Raw genomic sequence first — 17,056 nt, 5'->3', positions numbered from 1 at the left:
TATTTACAGAGAACAAAACATCAGCCAAAATAAATAATGATGAATAAATATTAATAGTTGATGAATTTTTCAAATAATTTTTTGTTTTGTTGAAAAATTATAGCAGGTCGACTCATTTTATTTTTGATAATTTTAATATAATCATTATTACGATAATCGTATCTTTGGTAATAAAATTATAAATCTCAACTTAATTAGTTTTTGAAGGATGATCATTTATCATGAAATTATACAATTTTCTTAGCTTTGGTTTTTTGACAATTTATTTTATTAGAAATAATTCAAACTATCATTACGAAGTATTTTTCATAATTAAAAAGAAATCAGTTTCTTTATATAATTCAATGATGTTCGATATGTATATATTACCGGTAATTATTCTCCCCTTATCAATTTATAATGATTTCATCAATTCTCAATAATTAACCAGTTATATCATTAAGTTATGAAAATTTCAAAGTAACTTTGTCAGTATATATCTAAAAACTTTTATTCCCGATTTAAAAATAAACATCATATCTACATAAGTTATACTGCAGTCTCTTTCAAAAAATCTTTTATGATTTGTATTTTTGAACAAATAGAATATGAATAGACCAAAACATGCATGACCAAAACTAATGAATCCTTTTTAAAATTCTCATAATAGAAATGAAATTTCATATATGACATGACTTGAAATTATTTAATAGGTTTTATAACATCCTTAATATTAAAGGAGTATTCTTAATCTTATAATATCAATTTTTATTATTCTTGTATTTACTTTTGTAATAAAAAGTATTATTAATAGAATTCTAAATTAGTTTGTCTGGTTATTTTTGAAATTTTCTTTTCTTTTTAAAATAATTTAAATTTTCAAAGTATAATTCAGTATTTTTTTTATAAATCGAAATTTATTATAACCAAAATTGAAAATTTAAAATTAATAATATTTATCATTTTGGCAGTCAAGATCTCAATTCCTACAACGATATGAAAGAAAACAGACAAAGAACTACAACGTAATAATTGAATTGGAAGACGCCGAATCGGGTTAAAATTAACTATGAAATCAGTAACCAAACAAAAACATATGAGATGTAAAAAAATTACTCCAAGTAAAACTTTTGACAATTTAAACTACTGTCGAAAATTTTCTTAAAAATTTTATTTCTTTGGTAAAGATAAGCTTGGCGTTTGGAGGCGAAATGTATGAAACAATAATACAAGTAAAAATCTTGTGGTAAAATCTTGTGGTAAAAAAAAACCTACTAAAAGAAATGTTGACCTTCGTCAAAATTGTCATAAATATTCACTTGACGTAACTTTTTTACATCTCAGATGTTTTTGTTTGGATATTAGTTGTTTTTGTTTACTAATTGTTTTACTACATTAAGACAGAAGACGATGACTTACAGTACAATTCGCTCAAACTCGACGACCGGCGTGGCAGTCACTAAGCGCATCGTCGACCAACGCGCTGACGACCGACACGTTTTTGATATGTCGTGTAGAAAAATCGTTATAAAAAGTTTTAATTTTCATAAATTTGAACCTTTATTCTGGATAACATTTTAAATAAAATTCATTTGCTCCCAAGCAATTTTCTTATAAGAAAAAAATTAAGCCATAAAACTGAAATAGCTCTATGGAAAACCCCCATAAACTTTGACCTGTTTACACGAAAGTTTGTCCGGCATCTCAGTGATAAGGAGAAATACTTATGTTTAAAATATGAGCCTTCTAGGTTCAGTAGTTTTTCTCTGAGAGTGTCTGGAGTGCCGGATGAAGAAAATACAGTTTTTTTTTGGAAGTTTTTCCACTTTTCAATTGCTTATATTTTGAAAACCGCTTTATATAAACTTGCTTGCTACCTTTATTTTGCCTGCTAACTAAGAAAACAATTACCTGTTTTTTACTTGGCGGGGAGCAGTGGCGTAGCGTGGGTGTCAGCCGCCCGGGGCGGAGGAAAATTTCGCCGCCTCCTTATTTAGGTATCTCAATTCAAAAGACTAAAATATACAGTAATTCTAAAGAACTTTTCGGCAAAGAACAATCATCAATATTGTGTATTGTACAGGTGTATTGTGTATTTATTGTGAAATTCTGCCGCCCCCTAAAAGTTCCGCCCGGGGCGGGCCGCCCCTGCCGCCCCCACTACACTACGCCACTGGTGGGGAGTCACTGTCATCACTCTTGATTATAAGAATTTCGAATAATATAACTGTAATAAATAAAAACAGATAATAAATGGTTTTGATAGTTAGCAAATGTACGAGTAATAAAGGTTTTTTTTTTCAATTTTTACCTACTCGTCACTTTTCGTTATGTAATAAACTTCGGCTTCGAAAAATCCCTGATATTCAAGTAATTCGTAGCATATACACACAGTACGTTTTGGAAATAAACCCCTTGTGTTTTAATCTAGGCAATACGGTTATGGTTATTCAACAAATGTGTTGAGAGAATTATGCCGTACATTATTTAATTAAAATTTTACAGTCTCCATTTAACATAGTCGATTAGTCTAAAAGATTTATTCAATTATAATAAAATACAAAGTTTTAACTTCATAAAGTTAAAGAATTAAATTTTCACCATGTTACGTGAGTAAAGTATAATCGATTCATCACTCTTAATAATAATTTTTAAAATTCCAACACAATATCTAGATTTATCAATATGAATTTATTTTTTAAAATAATTTTTATTTATTTTATATTATTTCAATTACACTTACAGTATTTAAAAGTAAATAGACGAAAACTGTAATTTCAATTGGACAAATTAAATTTTAAGTTAATTATTTTTAATTTATAAAATTTCATTTTAAATAATTGAAAACAGTACTACCCCTTCAATTTCAATAGAATATACACATGTTTACTTTAAAGTAAATTAACAAGTTCGAAAATTTAAATTTCAACGTAAACCGAAATTGGCAAATGAGATTTCTTCCTAGGGATTACTTCAATGTGATAACGTGGTAGAGTGATTAAATATCGATTAATGTTTCCCTCACTTCATCAAACAGGAAATTACAGATATGAAAAATTTAATTAGCCAAGTGAATTTTGAAAGTTAATAAAACGAATTTATATTATACTTCATATAATTCTTTTGTAGGATTTCATCTATTGTATTTTTTACGTAATTTATACTACGGAAGCCAATAAATAACGTTAGTTATTATATGGAATACATAAGATTAAATAAAAATATTAATTTTTAAAATCCAATTGAAAGTACAAAATTTTTAACATATATTAAAATTAAGAAATAAGAGAGTAATTTTAATTTCTTACAGTACATACTTGAATCAACGTAGTAAAATGGCTGTAGGTAACTTCATATATTTTTGAGATTGATAATGATTTAAAGATTCATTTGAAGATTATAAATTGTTATGACTGACTAATTTTTTCCATCGACATTTTTGAATAATTTTCTGTACCATTAGAAGATAGATAAAAGCACAAAAATATTTTTAAAATCTTAAGATATTGTGTTTACATAAGATTTAAGTTTATTAAAAACAAGACAGTACTTTTTCATTATTTCGGTTTTCATTCAAACTATCTTTTACCATATAATCGAAATAATCCTTTCGATAATCTCTTCGTATTGTTAGTATTTATTAGAAAAATGAAATACGACATCACATAAAATAACTATAGCAATTGTTATTTTCTCTACAATGACTTCTGTTTTAAATTTAAATTGTTTATTTTTGCTTATAATTTTCCATACAGCTTATATATAACAAAAAATTAATCGTAAATTTTCAAATTCATTGATAATATTTGGATGTAAATATTTAGTTTTGTATGAATATTATTAAATAATAAATTTTCTGGTAAAATTCATAATTTGATAATATTTTAATATATAAATTTAATACAACTGCTATGTACGACCAATATGTTCCAAGACCACTTGCGTAAGCGGAAATTCGCATAAAATAGCGAACCCCATTGTTAAGTATTTCCTACATAACATACCTATCATATAAGTAAGTATTACACAGTATAAGTAAGTTAAATGAACACTATATTAATAATAAATAGCATAATACTATAAATCATATAAACGCTTTACGGCTTTTCTTTGGCTTATCAGAGCAACCAGTACTGTATTTGTAAAGTGATTAGCATAAAGGAAATAAAGAGAAACAATATCACACGGACACGTTACAAGCGATAACTCCGTAAAAAGACCAATGTGAGTCCCAATGTTTCGCGTAAAACAAAGAAATTATCACAGTAACGCTTTCCCAGAACGAAAATGAAAAAGATGCTTCGATACTTCATGTATCTTGAAATCAGGCGTGGACTTAGCACGCAATTAAGAATTTCTATTTCACGTATTTTCTGTTTTTTATTTAATTTATTTTTTTCGGATGGCCAATAGCATAAACTTAAAACCGTATATGGCGAGTCCTACTGTATTTACTAAATTGTACTTCTGTTAATTAATGCGATGCTATTCTCTAATTTTTGCTTCAAAATTAAGATATGAAGTTTAGATTTGCTTACTTTGCTTATGTGTCATTCATACCATTTGCCTATAATGTAGATAATTTTGTTTTCTATTTATATGATGTTTCACCCTTATTAATATAAATATTATTAAGAATAAATATTAAGAACCTCGTTTTTATGACTTTCTAAATGAATAAATTATTATTATTAGTTTTAAGGTAAAAAAAATAATATCTTTAACGATAATCACACTACTTAATCATATAATAAAGAATAACTAGTGTATAAGAAAAACATAATTAATAGTTAAATGGTTGACAAGTAAATGATTTATTATCACCAAAAATTTTTAAAAGGAAGAAAATTTTCTTATTCCCTATAAACAATTTATAATTATTTTGGTTGTAAACATCGTTCTAAAACGTTTAATTATTTTTCAAATGTATTGGCTGTATAGTGAAATCTGCTATAAAAATGGCAATTTATTTTCTTTAGATATCATTTTATACTGTGTTTATCCTGATTTTTATACATAATTCTTTATGTATGATGATTTTTCACTTACGGTTATTGTAGAAATTGTAATCAACATTACTAATATCTATTACGAACTTTATTATTATCATTAGAGGAGAAGGTGGCATTATGGAACCCCTCCATTTCACACTGATAATAGATTCGAACGCTAGCAAACTATGGCTGTGCTGATCTAGGCAGCCATCTATAGCAAGGGGAGGACGCCTCCCATTTCAATTATGCGGTTGAGTTCAGTGAAACAGGACATTTGTGTTTTTCGCAATTCCAAACTTTTGAATAGTAAGTCAGTTTGATTATTTCTAAAATATAAATCATGTTGTTGTAGGTAACTGGCGCATGCGTCCCGTTCTATGGGCCTAGAGGTACATGTTAATCTGTCTGATGTTTACGTTTTAAAGTTTGGTGTTGACAGAAATGAAGTTAACCCAAGATGGAGATGCATGAAATACGGAGCCCAAAAAGTAGGATTCTATGGAATGCTAACAGCAGTTGTGTTAACGGAAATGACGTTTACGATCTGCGCGTTCTGAGCGATCAGCAAGCGTCTTATTTAGAAGAATGTCGTCACGTCTATCCTTCTCCAAAACAAGCAGGGAGTTTCAAAACCAGCAACAAGTTCTCTGCTGATTCCAGATAACTGGAAGCCGGATATATTAATTATTATTACAAGAGAGAGAAGAAATAAGAACAGATTTCGATGAAATTTAATATGACGATTATCAATTGTTTTCATATGTTCAAAAAATAATAACTGCTATATAATTATTTTTACTTTAACAAAATCTGTATATAAAATTTTAGATGCAAGTATTTCTTTTACTTTGCTTATTTCCGTTTATTATGTAATTTATCGAATTTAACATATTCAACATACTGTATATTTAGCATATATCTTTTATAATTATTAATTACAAACTATATTTTATTCATTAGTTCACATTTGTAATTAACCATTACAAAGTTGAAATACAGTACTTCGTTTAATACATAAAGTAACGATATAAAAAATAAACTATATATTGATTTCTTTAAATTATACAAATTGTTACACGTGGATAATGTGGTGATGGATGTCGCCACCCCGCGGATATTGTGTAGTTTTTTGTTATTTTCTCACATTTATGTTTTGTAAATTTATTACTGTTTGACTGCTCGATAATTTAATTTTAACCAATTTTTATACATTTTCTACAACTGTAACCACTGTTAAATTATTAATAAATAGGTCTCATAACTCTAGTGAGAAAGGGCGGGAACGAGAGCTAGTATGGTGACCGGTAGTTAAAGCAAATTTTGTCGTGTCGTTTTTAGCAGAAACGAGAAGCATAAACACAACGTTCATTTATTACATAACATAATTTTGGTATGTCGAGGCGGATTAGGTCCGATAACAAAGAATCGCAATAATTTTCAGTGAAGAACGTCTTTTCAAGAAACTTTTTGATGCAGTGTGTTCAGCCTAACATCGTGGATTTTGTGTTGGTTGGAATATCGAAAAAAGTACAGTACAACTTTAGCAAGTGAGTGGAAAGTTTATATCGTCTCAGATTTCGTTCAGTAAACGTAACCGTATTAGTTTAATACAGATTTTACAGTAAGACTCAACATGAGAATAAACACAGATGATAACTACAGGGAATTTTGAATGAAGCAAAGTCGCCTTGAGGATAAATAGGAAAAATAATAAAGCAAAATAAATTTCCATATTTTAACTGATTTGGAATTATTCCAAATCAGTTTCAAATATTGAAATTTGTCTTAAAATGGATATTTTATTCTAGTTCTGTGCTCTTACTTAACTTAAAGAACCTTATGATTACCCAATGAGAAATTTGTAGATCGGTAATTCTATTTTTATCAAAGTATTTGTACAGTATATTGTGTAGTCTGTCAAAATATTACTCACATTTATATCCGAAGAAATTATTTTCAAGTAAGGAAGCAAAAAATCGCAAAAGTTTTTTTTCGCATTCGAAATTGCCCACTTACAACAAAGAAAGTGAAACAATGGGAGAATGTATTGTTGCCGATATTGTTGCGTTTCGCGTGACGATGAAGCCGATGTCGTAAAAATATCTGATTTTTTTTTAATTTTATGCATATTTATTGATTCATTTTTGTTATAATGATCCTTGTTTATTAAAAAACTGTTTCTGCCATATGGGAAGAAATGGGGGGGGCTCTTTACATGCTATATAATGTAACCTTCCAAAGTACTTGCAAAAGATAATAACTTCCTTTATTTGGGAACTTTCTCATGCACATATACCAAATTTAATTACTTTTATAGAAAATTAAATAAATATATTTATAAAAATTTATTAAACAGTAGGCAAAAAATAGAAATATCTACTTCAACTTTATTTATTCTGTTATTTTATAATAAAAAGATTATTAAGCAACACAATTATTCATTAGAATATGCAATTTGTAGTATGTTACATTACTCTCAATTATTATGAAATACTTTAATTATTTTAAATGGCTGAAAGATTTAATTTGAATTACCATATTTTAGTTTTAATTTTATTCTGTGTCTTTAGTCCACAAACAATATTATAACATTTATTTTCTTTAATAAATCTGTTATACTAATGTTTCTGTAATTGTGTTTGATAATTCACATAATGTTGTTATACGACCTCCCAGAAAAGTAGAACTTTATCTCAAACAGTCTATAGACCAGTACTGATCTGAGAACCATGTTTTAATGTAATTTAAACTGGGTTAATTAAATCCATTCAAATTATGTATACTTCAAACATTTTGTAACAAGTGTTAAATATTAAAACAGTTTATATACTGGATTCTTGTTTTCATCTAACATAAAATATTTAAAATAAATCTCTGTTAGTAACTTCACATTGTATTTTCCAATTTCACTAAAACTGTTAATTCAGAAAATGGCGACGGCCACGAGGCATCATGGTATTGTGTCTTGACCTTATGTTTATAGACCTTGCAACAAAATGAGTACAAACAATTAACGAAACGTTGTGTCGTTATTTAAACCTAAACGATGTATAGAAAGTTTGAGCAACAAAACACTTAAAATAGCAACACACGTTACAAAGGCCAAGGCCTGAGTTTAAAAAGTGGTAGTCTGGCAGTTCTGAAGCAACAGAATAATGTGTTTGTCGCTTCGTAAAATATTCAAGCAACTGCCCAGAAAACAGAAGTTAGATTAATAAAAATATTTTGTAAATGATATTTAGAGGCCTGACATCAAGGTCATTGATTTCGATCAAACTCGATTAGGTTATATTGTATCTCTTTTTTTTAACTCTTTCCGCCCTGTGGGCACTAAGAGGGCCTTTTTTAGTAGGCCCATTATGGGTTCGGCCAGGCCCACAATGGGACGACCGGGTGGTGAGGGATGGGGCCCGACATATCCGAACGGACCACCCCCGAAAAATTCCTGAGGATTATTCGACCCGTTCGGATTCGATCCCGGGTCCCCCAGAGCGGTAAGCTGCCACCTTGACCGCTCGGCCATCCGGCCTGGTTATATTGTATCCCCAACGACTGACATGTGCCAAGTATGAAATGCAACGCCAAAAAAGCAAAAAAGTTGAAATTCTGACAATCAGTTAAAACCCGCAAACTATCACTTAAAAACCCTCAAACTATCACTTGTTTATCGATTCGTTGATGGCTCGTACGAGCGCACCAGCCTGGCTTGAGGTTCCAGCACTTATGGTTGTGGCTTCGATTCCATTTATGGAATCCCTTTTCTATTTAAATTTTTTTTTTCGTGTTCATTAATATAGCATATCGTAACTTCGAATTCATCATGCACATCTCGCAACAAAAAAAACCGTAAGATTATTAAACAAAGCATAACAAGACATTATAATTTTGCCTTTAGTAGTGAAGCTCAAAATGCAACTATTCATATTTTCAACACAAGAATCATATTATTAGACGATACGTGAAAAGAGTATCTTAATATATGTAACAATATAATCATGTATGGTACAGATGAACAATCAACTGCTCAAGAAAAAGATTACGAAGTAGAGGAATAATATATTCAAGTACGATCCAAATTATCATCATTAATCGAGGAAAAGGCGCCAATAACAGAGACGTCAACACAAGCGTCACCACGACAGTCAAATGCATCATTTGAAGGGCATGCAAACTCTGCGTCGATAAAATTGCCAAACAAACAAACAAATTGAATTACCAACATTTCCGAGAGATTATTTAGAATGGATCAAGTTTAAAGACTTATTTTCAGCAATAGTGCATAACAATACAACTTTAACAAATGCGCAAAACAGCAACATAAAGCCAGACTACTACTAGATAATGGATCACAGTCATCATTTGTTAGTGAGGCGTTTGTGCAAAGAACAAGATTGCCGCGAGAAACTGGAAAATTAAGAGTTGTAGGTCTTGGTCAAACAGAGTCTGGAGTTACGAAGGTAAAGTGAAGCTACAACTTCAATCGATATATGACCAGCTCTCTTTGCAAATTAATGCATTCGTATTGCCGAAGCTTACAGGTATTCTCCCAGCAGTAAATGTTAACATTTCAGATTTGAAGCATATTAAAAATATAGAACTAGCATTCAACAAGCCTCGTGAAATAGACATTCTGTTATGGGCAGATTATTATCACGATGTCTTAACATCTACTCCAATAATGAAAGAGGTAAATTGTCCTTATTTACAGCTCACAAGGTTTGGGTGGGTAGTCTCTGGTCCCGTAGGCCAGCAACTTAAAGACAAGGTGATGTGCAACTTTGTTATGTGTAACACAGATAAAATACTATAACAATTTTGGGAAATCGAAGAAGTAGAAACCTTACAAAAAATGTTGGCAGAAGAAACAAAATGTGAAGAACATTTTCAAAAACTCGTCGAAGACCAGAAACTGGACGCTATTTAGTCTCATTTCCCTTTAGGGAAGAAAGACCAACGTTAGGAGACTCCAAGCATTTCGTCAGCTTCGGGCATTGGAAAAAAAACTAGAAAAGGATTCGTACATTCGTATTTAATACAATGATTTCATGAATGAATATAAAAATAAACACCACATGTCTGAAGTTGTATCGACTACTGAAGAGTGTTACTATATACCGCAACATTGCGTCATACGAGAAAGCAGCGAAACCACGACGCTCCGTGTGGTTTTTGATGTCTCAGCCAAGTAAGTCATCGAACAATAAATCACTAAATGAACAGATATGTGAGGGACCTAAAATCCAAGATGATACATTTGAAATCTTACTTCGCTTCTGTACGTGGGAAGATTGGTATATCAGCAGACATAGAGATGTTCAGACAGATATCTATGAACAATGAAGATAGAAGATGGCAACGCGGGAGATCATTACCAGAATTGCCAGTGAAAGAATATGAACTTGAACACAGTAACGTACGGTACCACATCTGGTCCCTTCTTAGCTACAATGTCCTTGAAACAACTGTTGATCGATGAAAGAACATTTTCCCGAAGCGTCGACAGTGGTTGAACGTAACTTCTACATGACGATTTTATGGCAGGTAGAGACGAAGTCCAGGAGGCAGTTTATTTGTGTCAACAGCTTACAGAGATGCTAAATAAAGGACAATTTTACATTCGCAAGTGGATCTCGAATGACAGGACAGTGATATCAGCCTTATAACAATCTGAGAGTACTGACAACCATCACATTAAGTTCTCTGACTTAACGAAGGCCTTAGGTCTTAATTGGAACAGTAAGGAAGATATATTTTACTTCGTGTTTTGCAAATTCTCTAGTCAACCACCTACAAAGCGTACTGTAATTTCAGACATCGCACGACTATTTGATCCATTGGGGTGGTTAGTACCACTTACAATCAAGGCCAAAATGATGCTCCAACACCTTTGGACAATTGGAACACCATGGGATAAATTGTTACCTACAGTCATTGCAGAACAATAGAAGGGCATTAAGGCTGAACTTCAAACTTTAACAGAAATACAAATACCACGTTATGCCATTGAGTCAATAGTTGAGTTTTGTCAACAGTATTGACAGAAAATATCCACTTCAACTGCATGGGTTTGCTGATGCATCTGAACGAGCTTATGCTGCTGTCGTGTACAGCAGGCAACAAATTCAAGAAGTTGTAATCAACATACTCTGTGGAAAGACTAAAGTAGCTCCATTGAAGGTTGTGGCCCTTCCTAGATTAGAATTCTGTTCTATACAACTCTTAGCTAAGCTAATGCATCGAGTGTATCAACAATTACAAATAAATAAAGAAAATATTTTCGCTTGGTCAGATTCAACTATAGCTTTTTCTTGGATTAAAAGTGAGCCTAGAAATTGGTAAACTTTCGTGGCAAACCGAGTAAATGAGATTCAGACTTATCTTCCTCCACAACACTGGAAGCACGTTAAATCCAAAGATAATCCTCCAGACTATGCGTCACATGGGCTTAACCCAGCTACGTTAAACTCATGTGATCATGGAGGAATGGACCAAGGTTTCTTTACGATGAGGAACTAACTTGGAAGGTAAATACAATCAATTATTATGATGCTGACAAAGAAAGAAAGATGACAGTGGTCGCTTTCACAGGCAAAATTGATACTGAAGATCCTTTGAATATAGGAAAGTCATCTTCGTGGTTAAAACTTCAACGCATCCTTACTTACTGCAGAAGATTTATAAACAACTGTAAGAAAGGAAAGAAATATCGACAAATAGGACAGTTAACTCTAACAGAAACAAAACATTCTGTGATCTGCATTGTTCGACATGTACTGCAGGTTTGCTTTGGAGATGTTTTTGAAGCAATTAAAACAAATAACTCAAAACACAGATTACGCGCACTCGCACCATTTGTTGATGAACAGTGCTGTCTTCGAGTTGGAGGCAGACTGCAGAATGTAAATATTAGTTTTGATGCAAGACATCCACTATGGTTACCAGAGAAACACCACCTCACGAAAGTCATCATGCAATATTTTCTCAGGTTGCTGCTTCAACAGAGCATTAGTAACTTGATAGCTCAAATTCGACAACTGTTCTGGATTCCGCATACTCGAACTTCAGTAAAGGGGTATACTAAAGATTGTATGGCTTGTTTTCAAGATCGAGCTTCGGAATAAAGTCAACAAATCTCCCTCCACAGTATCGTTTCCAGCAACTGCGACATTTTTCGAAGGATGGAAGAGAGAAGGATGGAAAAGAGAAGGATAGAAGGATGGCACATGGAAGAACAACAAAACACTGTAAATGATATTTAGCATTATTTATCTGCATGGCTACAAAGGCAGTCCATCTTGAGGTCGTAAGTGACTTGACAACTGCAGCTTTTATAGCAGCTTTGAGAAGATTTGCTTCAAGAAGAGGGTAAGCCCACTGATATATTTAGTGACAATGACACAAACTTTGTCGGTGCTAACAATGAGCTTCGGGAGTTACTCAATTTTTGAATAAAGACAGCACTAAACAGGAATTTATTTCAACTAGTTGTAATCAATGTATAAGCTGGCATTTTATTCCTCCACATTCCCCACATTTTGGCGGATTATGGGAATCAAATATAAAATCTGCTAAGAAATATATCAGACAAATCATAGACAATCAAATTCTTACTTATGAAGAATTAACCACCTTATTTTATCAAATTGAAGCTTGTTTGAATTCGCGACCTCTGACACCAATCAGTGAAGATCCAATGAACTAGCAGCATTAATTCCAGTGCATTTTCTTCTTAGGAAACCCTAACTTCTTTACCAGAACCTGATCTTCAGCATATTAAACTAAATCGATTATCCCGATGGCAGTTACTCCAGCGCATGGTGCAAGACATTTGGAAACGTTGGCATTTGGAGTAACTGAGCCAACTACAAAATAGACCAAATGGGTAGAAAAAAGAAGAAACCTACAGTACAATGATTTAGTTTTTGTCAAAGAAAAGAATATACCACCTACAAAGTGGATTTTGGCCAGAATTATAAGAACCAACCCTGGCAAGGATGGACATGTCAGAGTTGTCGACATAAAAACAAAAGACGGAATATTTACTCGAAACATCAATCAGCTATGTAGATTGCATAAAAACTCAAGTAATCTTGAAATCTAGGGATTTCAAGATGGGCATGATGAATCGTACGGTGATGGATGTCGCCACCCCGCGGATATTGTGAAGTTTTTTGTTATTTTCTCACATTTATGTTTTGTAAATTTATTACTGTTTGACTGCTCGATAATTTAATTTTAACCAATTTTTATACATTTTCTACAACTGTAACCACTGTTAAATTATTAATAAATAGGTCTCATAACTCTGGTGAGAAAGGGCGAGAACGAGAACTAGTATGGTGACCGTTAGTTAAAGCAAATTTTGTCGTGTCGTTTTTAGCAGAAACGATATAAGCATAAACACAACGATCATTTATTACATAACAATACGTAATCTAATACGGTAACACTAAATTGATCTTACTAACTGACAAACATTCCACTGACATGAAATGTTTAAACGAAAGGAGACTTTTGCAGAAAAAGGAAAAAGTGTTTAGTGTATTCTAAAGAGAATGACGAGTATATATACATGTATATTATCAAGAATATTTTAAATCTCAAAACTGTCTAAAGCAAATTTATGATTTCGGATTTCCCCTTAAGAAACGTTAAAATTCGATCCTCAATATCGTATGAAAGTTATTAAGTCTACTGGACAATTTAATTTCATTTAAGCATTGCACTCTATATAGTTTAATTTATGTTTTTTATTAGTATTAATTAGTATCTCTGTATTATTTTAAGTAAATCATTTTCATTTTTAATACTATCGATTATTCCTTAATTTTTAAAATATTATTTATAGTTATTTTATTAATTTATACGTAATTAATATCATTTGAAAAATTTATTATGAATTGCAACAAAGATATGAAAAAGTTGCGACTGCACTGATTAAGACACTTTCAGTGACAGAAATTCAATGATATGATACTAATCTAATATTAACCTAATGTAGGCTAATATACTTTTATATATTAGTCCAAAGATCAGTTATATATTATATATATTAAGAATAATTCATGAACGTTTAGAACTGATTTCAAAGAGCTGCCGCAGTCCCATCACGCTTCGAGATAGAATGGCTTCATTGCAAAAGGTAAATCTATTTTAACCCTGTCATAATTTTCAAATATATCTCGAAATATATATAATCTGTTAACTGAATTTTAGGTCATCCATATATAAATCGTATAGAACAGTGGTATCGAACTCATAGAAGATCATGGGTATCAAATACAGTTTTAAAGTCTGTAGGCCGGAGATTAAAAGAAAGAACTTTTATTAGCCTTTTAAACAGAAAATAATTGTTCACTTAGATATGAACTACCAAACATTGCCAATATTCTTGCAGCAAACATACGCGTTTCAATAAAACGTTCTGGCTAGTACAGATAAAAGTCTGGAATACCGACTTCATTATACTTTTCTTTTAGCTGGGTGTTGCTCTGGGTTTCAATCAATTCCATTTGGACGTTTCTTTTTTACTTTTCCAGAGTTAAATGAAAAAAAAACACTAAAAAAATCTTTTTTACGTGCTTGAATCCTTCAAATCGGTGTTCAAATTCAATTAATAATTCTTGAATATCTGTAGTAGGCCTATATTTTCTAAAATCGCAACCGTAATATAATGCTTTATAATTTTTGCAAATAGGAAAATAAACAAAATCACAATTTGCAAATTCTTTTTCCAAATTTCAAGTTTTAACTTAAATGCTTTATTGCAATCCTACAGAAATTTGAAAAGTAGATTTAGGCCGTAAAGTTTTAAAATTAATTCATTTAAATGCAGCTTAATATCTGTAATGAAGCCAAATTCTGCATTTAGCTTTCATTGTCAAGTTGTTCTGCTAATTCTCTTTTTATTTCTAAAAACATTTTGATTTCATTGCGAAGCCCCCAAAAGCATTTTAAAACTTTACGACAGAAGAACCAACATACTTTTGTATAATAAAGTAAACATTCATTTTTAAACAAGAACTAACCAACTTTTTGAGTAAAACACGCCAAAAGTAAAGTTTTATATGGAATAATAAAATTTTTAGTCACTTACATGAAAATTATTTTGCAAAATATTACAGATTTATTTTGTATTTTTTAAAATTCCATTTCATTATTTTAATAACACTATCTTCAACCTTAAGGCCATTGGCCTCATTAGAGACTTCGGAACCACACGAAGTCCACTGATATAAAATTTTTGATGTTCTTATCTCTGTTACGTTTAATTTATTTAGATATCTTTAAAAATTATTCTTATTGGAGATCAAATCGAAATTTAATTAGATATTTATAGTCTAATACTTTTCAATTTATAATTAGTATATGATTTGATAAAGTAGCATGTATATAAATATGCACTAAAATCGTAAACAAAATAATAAATTAAATATAACTTTGAGCTTTTATGACATTCCTCATAGAAATGACAACAAATGATTTATATAAAAGTCAGAAATTAATAACTAATAAGCAATAAACGTGTAAAATTTTCTTCTAAATGAACAATAATTTTCAATTTTTAATACGATAAAATTTTTAAAAAAATTAGAAAAATATCGTCAAATGCCTTCTGGTAATAAGATTCAAATTTTTGATTAAAGATTGAAGTGAAATTTTTATGAAGAAAAGTAGAAATAATAATAAAAATAGTTGATCAAGAAGTAATAATTTCAAATAAATCTTATTACTTTTCAATATCAATTGTTGGAAACATCAAAATTAGTTTTACGTAAGCATTTACTTTTAATTAAAAAGGTTGTTAATAATGTAAATAAAAAAGAAAGAAAATAATTAAAGAAAATTTAATTGGAAATTTAATACTATTTAATTGAAAATTTGTAAGAAAGTTTATTTGATATAACAAAACAGTAAAACTTATCATGATTTTAAATTACTTTCAATTAATTAAATTTAAATTAATCATAAAAGTTTTTTTCACAAACGCTAAAATTTTTTTCTAATTCTTAAATAATTATAAGATAAAATTTATATGTTAATAATTAATTTTAATAAATTGTATTTAAATATTTATTAGATAAAATAAATAAAATAACTGTTCTTCTTTTTACTTGTCATTATAAATTATGTTTTGATATATTAATATACATGAAGTTAGCGAATACAGCAATATAATTTCAAACTGAAGAGAAAAATTAATTTTTTATTTGACAAGAATAGGTTTTTAACGTTACTTATAATTTCTGACATTTTCATTTTTGAACATTATATCAATATGTTCAAGCCGTGATTGATTCTGAGAATTGTATTTTCTCGATAGGTATCTTAAGGCATTGCTCATTCTAAAAGTTAGCAGAATTTGAAACAACTCGAAGCAATGTTTTTCTTTCTTATTACTTTCAACACTTTCTTATAATCGAGGAACGTTAAAGCTACAAGAAACGATAGTTCCGTCATGTATCACCGAAAAATACTTCTAGAGATCTGCTGTATTGAACATCGCTGTTGATTCCTTTCATATTGCTATTTTTTCTATTGACTTTATTTTTGATACTTTTAAATAACTTTTTATTCCCAATAAATATATATGATTTTTTTATTAAAAAAATGTTAAAGCATAAGGGAATAGAATTTTTATCATTTTTACTTATATCTTTATACAAGCTCGTTTAATAAGAAAATGTCTGTTAATATACACGTTAATTTAAATTTCTTAAAAGAGATTCTGTAAATTAAATGAATTTCTGTATATATTATTGTACAAGTTATTAAAAATAATATCGTGTGATCTACTTAATAAAAGACGAAGTTTAACAGGACAATGTTCAACAATTTAATAACACTACAAAACATTTACTTACTTTTATTACGCTTTTGTAAAATCGAATTATTATAAATTACCGGTATGTATTTATAACATATAAAAATAAATTTTTTTCTAATTCCGTGGAACGGATAATTATTGATTCGAAAACGTTATCGTTTATACGAATAGATTTGAATAAATTAAAAATGTAATTTCGAAAAAAGTTTATTTCAGTTCCTTAAAATGTATATAACCTGTTTATATATATAAAAAA

This window comes from Centruroides vittatus, unplaced genomic scaffold (assembly GCF_030686945.1).
Source record: "Centruroides vittatus isolate TY-2023 unplaced genomic scaffold, ASM3068694v2 contig_628, whole genome shotgun sequence".
Classification (NCBI taxonomy): Eukaryota; Metazoa; Arthropoda; class Arachnida; order Scorpiones; family Buthidae; genus Centruroides; species Centruroides vittatus.
The sequence above is the reverse complement of the archived record's forward strand: the minus strand, read 5'-3'. Positions refer to the sequence as shown.